Raw genomic sequence first — 6,878 nt, forward strand, 5'->3', positions numbered from 1 at the left:
TAATAGGCAGCTATGAATTTTAGTCTTCACAGGTTGTTGTTTGCTTATTCAATATAAGCTGGTTGCCTTTTAATTCAATATAAAACTTGCAACTTAATGTCCAATTCCATGTAAAGAAAGTTTAGTGTATGATTGATTCTGTACCAGTGGGTTTATATGAGCTCTGCAATATAATCACTACACTTGAATGCTGTGTTATTGTGGAAGGCGTACTTCTAGAAAACAGTTCTGCTCTATTTTATTACTCCCTTCGTTCCTAAATATAAGTCTTTTTTAGAGATTTCAATATGGACTATATACGATCTTGAATATTACTTGATGGGCATAGAACCTGATGAATTTGTCGAATTTGGGTACTACAATGGTGTTTCCCTTTGACAACTTGAGGGCTATGATACAAAAATATAGGTCAACCAGGTAAGGGTTTTTTTTGTCACAGAATACATTGGGTTTGATGAGTTTTCTGATGAGGCATCATTATAGTTTTAGCTATCAAGTGGTATTTGATCCTACATGATGAAGAGTTGTCTTCTGTGGGATCAGGGTTTGCCCACTGATCTACTATGTTGTTTGACTGCATGTTTGTTTTTGAGTGCTTATACTGGTGCCTTATGCTGGAATATAGTGATTATACCATATTCTTTTAATGCCGATTCATAATATATGTACATGATTTGATTGATTTTGATGTCCAGGGACGGGGCGAGCCGTCGCGGCGGGCTCCTGCTTGTGCCCGTGTGCTCTGGTTGGCCTTGCAGCTACTGCTCGTGCCCGTTCTCTTGCCAGCTTCAGCTCCAGCAGCGTCTGGCCCACATTTGATGAAATTCAGTCTACTGTTTGATGAAATTTAGAATGGATCACTGTATTGTCAGATGAAGATAATTTTGCATCATGTTCAACATGGATTCAGATTTGCTTTGGTTATGGTACCTGCACAAGTGGATATGATGAACAATCTTGTTAACAAACCACAAAAGTTAACTCTTGCTCGTTTCAACCTGTACAAAAGATGATAACACAAAAATTCACCTGAAGCAAGACTGTTTTTTTCATGCAGTTTTTATAGGCAAGAGTTACCACAGTTCATGGACAATACTGTTGTTTAATCAATGGCCATTGACACACATGATTTCTTCACCCCTAAAATCATGATGTGCAGAAACTTTGCTGATCTAGTTAAAACACATGCATACCAAACATATGTCTTGCTTAAATACTTGCTGATCTTCAGTTCAGTTGTAGGTGCTACGTACTTGCAGTCAAGAAATAAAGTCTTTAATTGAAAAGAATCACCAAGGGAGCTAGCTTTTGCTTAAAGAATTAATGAAGCATGCAACATAACAAAATTTGTGTTTTAGTTCCTGTTAAAATAGTATACCTAGACCAATTATATATAATTTGTGTTGGCATGCTTGGTTGAGTAACCCCAGGTAAAATGTGGTTGCTACAAAAACTATGGCAAACAAAATGACCATAGGTTTGGCAAATAAGTTCTGTTTCTCCCTATTTGATTCAAGCTTGAAATATTCATAGATGCTAGTCAGTAAATGAACAAAAGCGGCGGTCTTGATCTTTTAGTCAGTTTTGTGTCAATGAGTAAATCAATGCTCGAGATTAGTTTTGCATCATATATAATACCAAATATATTTATGTGTTTGGTGGTGGCAACATCAGCCTATTCTATTTGCTCCATGTTTAATACAATTCCATGTTGATTCTATCTTTGCGCAATCTGAAATATTCTATGAACAAACTAACGGTTTGAGGCTTACCTTTTATTTATGTTGTATCTGCAGAAAATAGATGACATTGCTGATTTGAACATTGTAGAGGATTTGGATAACCAACCTTCAAATAAATCAAAAATTGCTGAATCAGGTGTTCTAGAGCCATCACCAATGTCACCAACTATATTAGCATCTACGCCAATTTCTGAATGTTTTGAATCGATTGTGCTGGAATCAGATAATCAGATAGATCGTGATCCATTGCCATCACCTCCATCCCCATCTAGCTCGACATTATTTCCTGTTTTCCCATTACATAATGTTAAGAACCAGATTCAAATAAAGAGATCAAAGTTGACGAGACATATATGTTTTTTGAAGCAGACGATTCATGGATTGACCAGCAGCTAGGTCAAGAGCACCCGAGCAGGGGAGTAACAAACTGAAATCTGGGTCCTGCTTCTCCCACCGGCCAGTTGAGGGTTGGAGTCGTCGGCCGGCGTCGCCGTCACGCATCAGCTAGGTTAGAGAATTGGGAATCGGCCTACTGACTGATTCGTGTCGTGTGTGGAGTGAACTCGAGTATGGACGATGTCGGCTGATGGGTGGGCTGCTCTTAGTGCTCTACCGTTTCGGGCTTCAGATTGTAGACTGCTTAAAGCTTGTGGTTGTGGGATGTATAAGCACAAAAAACATTGCAATATATTTACAAATGAAATATAATATTAAAAATAATCATCACCAAAAAAATGATTCCCTCTTACAAATTATTCTTGAATTTCTATTTAAGAAAAAAACCTTCTCAAAATAAAATAAAAATATCCGTGTTTTCTGAACAACAAAACATAAAATTGATTGAAGACTATTTCATACACAACTACTCTTTCATACGATGAAATGAAAGTGCGGAGCTGAAATAGTTCATGACGAACATTGTTAGGTACGTCCAAAATTCATGGTCAAAAAAAAACTCAGTGTAATCTTATTTCAGACGTTTGCAAAAATTGAAGAATGTTGCATAATAGCAAGTGGAGCAGGTTTTAATTTTTTGTCCGGTGCGCACGGTGATTTGTACTAGTATATATATATATATATATATATATATATATATATATATATATATATATATATATATATATATATATATATATGAGATTGCAGAGCAGTAGAGATCGACAGTGTCACTTTCTGCGTGGATCACGCTACGATTTCCCGCAGATCTTTCATCCCCACGTCACGGCGGGAGGCCTCTCCCTCGCCGCCACGAGTTACTTACACACCGGCACACTTTGCCTAGCTCCAAACTGATCACAGCAGGATCCAGTAGTTGTACCATCAGATCCTTGTGATGGGCACTCAGATGCTCACACGTGCCACTCGTTCAACAACCTTTGCTAGCTTCTCTCGCGGCGTTGTGCAGCTCGTGAGCCTTTGTTATCAGTACACTCTTTTTTTTACTGGGAATCAGTACACTCTTTGGCCTAGTTAACCCGCTAGATAGCTTGATGGAGATGGTTAAAGTACTACTCCATCCGTTTATTATTATAAGATGATTAGGATATTTTAATACGAACTATATACAGACTAAAATAAATAAATAAATGCACTAAATATATTTACATACATCCGATTTTTTTTTAAAAAGTTAGAACATCTTACAATAGTTTACGATAATAGTGAACGAAGGATGTACTTGCGTAATTGTGTGATGATATTCAAGGATGTACTTGCGTAATTGTGTGATGATATTCTTATGTTGTTTTCAGATACATAGTCGCAGAGTGCATGAAACACATCATTTATCATGTCCCAAAGGGGGAGATAACTAGATGTCTCGTAGCCCTTCGTTGTGCCTCTTGCGAGTGGCGATAAGGGATTCCTCGCCTCCTATCGGTGGCGCGATAGGTCTGCCTCAGCTCCCGTCGCCTTAGGTAATGGAGGCGTGATGGACCTGGGGCCTTGCCGGCGGTAGGGCTCCTGCTCTTTTTGTGTATGTTAGGGTTTGTGTCTTGTTTAGGAAAGTGAAGGGGAGCCGACTCTGTAAAGATGCAATAAGGTTCTTCCACCTAGCCTCAACCCTGTGGTGCGTCTAGTGTCGTCGGAGAGCGTGTGGAGGTGTGTCTCCAGCGTATCTCACCGAATTCGGTAGGCATTTGTCTTCGGTGGCTCTATTTGATTCCAGTGTTTGTTCGTCTGTATTTGTGTCTATAGATTGAATATTTTTGATCTACACTTCTCTTCATCGACCACATTTGTTGTTTTGGTGCGTTGGTCATGTTGGGCCTTAGCATGATGACTTTCTAGTTTTCTACTACAACAAAATTTGCCTGACTCCGGTAAGGTAGGGGCGATAACGGTGGTGTGTCTTCGGCTCGCTCCAATGCTTGTAATCATCGCTAGGTGGTCTATTGACTTGAATATAATTTTTATTATTTCTTATGTTCTTTGTACTTTCATATTTAATGATGAATAAATTAAAAGAATTTGAAAAATAAGAAAAATAACTAGGACATCTAATGCTCGAGCAGTACACTTTTTCTAAAATAATACGATGCTACAGAAGAATCCCTATGGTAAGCCCTGTGTCATTTCTATTCCAATGATTTCTGAAAGAAAAAAAACGTTATTCGAATGAGATCATCTATATCTATATCTAAGCTAGGTATTTACCCGTGCGTTGCTACATGGTAGAAATATTCTATTACATTATGTCGGTGGGAAACGACACCTATGGGATCACTGGAATCCCTTCTATGGTTGGCGGGCGCGAGGTTGTGCAAAGAGCAGGTCTGACAGGAAGCACACTGATCGTTTACCCAGGTTCGGGCCGCGAGGATGCGTAATACCCTAGTCCTGCTTCGGTGGATGTATTGAGTGTTCTTGTGTTCTTGAGCTAGCTACGGGGTGTAACTTGCCCAAAAGAGCCGAATCCCTCTCCTGGTCGCCTCGGGCCTCCTTTTATAGGCAAAAGGGGTCGCCACAATGGCACACAGGAGGTGGAAAGGTGTATCGCGCGCGAGCTTATCTCCTGGCGTTACGGGCCAAAACGCATTAAATGCGCTACTTAGGTGTCCATTAGCTTTATCGTGGACGGGAACGAGGCCCGTCCCGTCCGTCGCCGCCCCGCCTCGCTTCGACACGCGCCCGGGCCAGCGATGCGTGCGGTGCCATGTAGGCAGGCAGGCTGCTGAGGTGGCGCGGTGGCAGGGTCTTCACGAAGATCCGCACGCACTACAAAAAAAGACACATCCGTGACATTTTGGGTCGAACGAAATTTCTTTCTGTCATACTTATGACACTTCTATGACAATAATTGTGACAAAACACGGTATCATCATAGATGTGGTGGGGTCCTACTTCTATGACAAAAAATCATGACAGAAAATAGGCTTTTCGTCCTGGGCGGGCCGGAGATGCGGCTGCATGACATTCTTTGGGCCGTCCATGACGGAAAAAACCGTGGTAGAAGCGAGGACGAGGAAAATATCGGGGTGTTCCCGGTTACGGTGGGTGGTCGGGGCCGAGCGATGCGCGTTTCTCTCGTACACGCATGCGCGTGGGTGCGAGGCGTTGGGCTCTAACTGAACCCGAGCGAGGCGTTGGGCTCTAACTGAACCCGAGCGATTGCACTGCAGGCTACGCGTTACTGAACCCGAGCGATCGATCGATGGCTATTAACTGAACCTGATCGAGCGATTCCTTCGCTACTGCTGCTAACTGAAGCCGATCAATGCTGCCTCTAGATGAACAGTGAGCGTTGCTGGGGGGGTTGGATGAACAGTTCCCGGTGAGAGTGGATGAATAGGACCCCATGGTGTTGCCTCTGGATGAACAGTGAGTGTTGCTGGAGGGAGGGGGGTTGGATGAACAGTTCCCGATGGGGGTGAATGAACAGGACCCCGTGGTGTTGCCTCTGGATGAACAGGACCCCGATCGATCGAGCCGGTTGGGGCTGGATGAACAGGACCCCGTGGAGGGCTAGATGAACAGGACCACCCCGTGGAGGGCTGGATGAACAGTAGACGGTGAAGGGTTGGTTGAACAGTAGCCCGTGGAGGGGTGGTTGAACAGGAGCCCGTGGAGAGGGCTGGTTGAACAGTAGCCGGTGGAGTAGCGGGCGGTGGAGGCTGGATGAACATGAGCCCGTGGATGAAAAGTCGCAGGTGGAGGCTGGAGGAGGTCGACGGTGGATGAACAGTGGCCCATGGAGGCTGGAGGGGGTCGACGATGGAGATGAACAGTATCCCGTGGAGTCCCGTTTTGCGGTACGCCACACCCCTCCCAATGAACAGGACCCCCGTTTCGACCGTAGCGCTCCAACACAAGTCCGTTTTCACCGTTTTGCGGTACGCCACACCCCTCCCGATCAACACGACCCCCGTTTCGACCGTAGGAGGTCCATTTCCTCCATTTTGCGGTACGCCAGACCCCTCCCGATGAACAGGATCCCGTTTCAACCGTGGCCGGTCGAACACAAGGCCGTTTCCTCCGTTCTGCGGTACGCTAGGCCCCGTTTCCACTGGCTGTTCCGTCCAAGCCCTCCCGATGAACATGACGACGCATTCCGTTCCGACCTAGCCAGTTGGCTCCCCATGAATACGACGACGACGCTGTTTCTCCGTTCCGACCCAACCATGTACACGAGCCCTGGCCGTACGTATGCGCGAGTAGGCGTTCGAGACCCTGCCCGTATGTACGTACATGGCCGTATTTTCTTTCTTGCACACTAGTCGCTGTATGTACGTGTACATGCTACGTGCGCGCCTCTACTACGACACGTGCGCGCCTCTACATAGACCAGTATGTATGTACACGTTCACGACCAGAATGACAACGCTACGTACGCTTCGACCGGGTGGGTCCCGACTGTCAGGCACTTCCTTGCGTGCGAAGATGTAGCTGGTGGGTCCCAGTAGTCAGGGGGGCGAATCGTTTTTTTGCCCGGACGCACTTCCTTGCTTGCGAAGATGTAGCTGGTAGGTCCCAGCAGTCAGGGGGAAACGTTTTTTTCACGAAATACGGTGGCCCGTCCGGTGGGTCCCCGTTGTCAGGTGGAGGAATAATTATTTTGCGCGTAATAAGGAGGCACTTCCTTGCTGCGGCCGTGGACCCAGCTGTCAGCCTCTCCACGTACAGTCCACGTCCGATGGA

At 44.9% G+C, this 6,878-nt stretch overlaps 1 long non-coding RNA gene across 2 annotated transcripts; it reads right to left on the reverse strand.

Moving 5' to 3' along the window:
• Positions 1–311: 311 nt before the first annotated feature.
• LOC120973245 (uncharacterized) lies at positions 312–2,772 on the reverse strand. Of its 2 annotated transcripts, none has more exons than XR_005767686.1 (2): positions 1,849–2,772; positions 312–930 (listed from the first exon to the last, which is right to left on the reverse strand). It is a non-coding gene; the product is annotated as an uncharacterized lncRNA (long non-coding RNA). The 2 variants fall into 2 exon arrangements; XR_005767685.1 differs by having other exon boundaries at positions 1,773–2,772.
• Positions 2,773–6,878: the final 4,106 nt, after the last annotated feature.

This window comes from Aegilops tauschii, chromosome 2 (assembly GCF_002575655.3).
Source record: "Aegilops tauschii subsp. strangulata cultivar AL8/78 chromosome 2, Aet v6.0, whole genome shotgun sequence".
NCBI lineage: Eukaryota > Viridiplantae > Streptophyta > Magnoliopsida > Poales > Poaceae > Aegilops > Aegilops tauschii.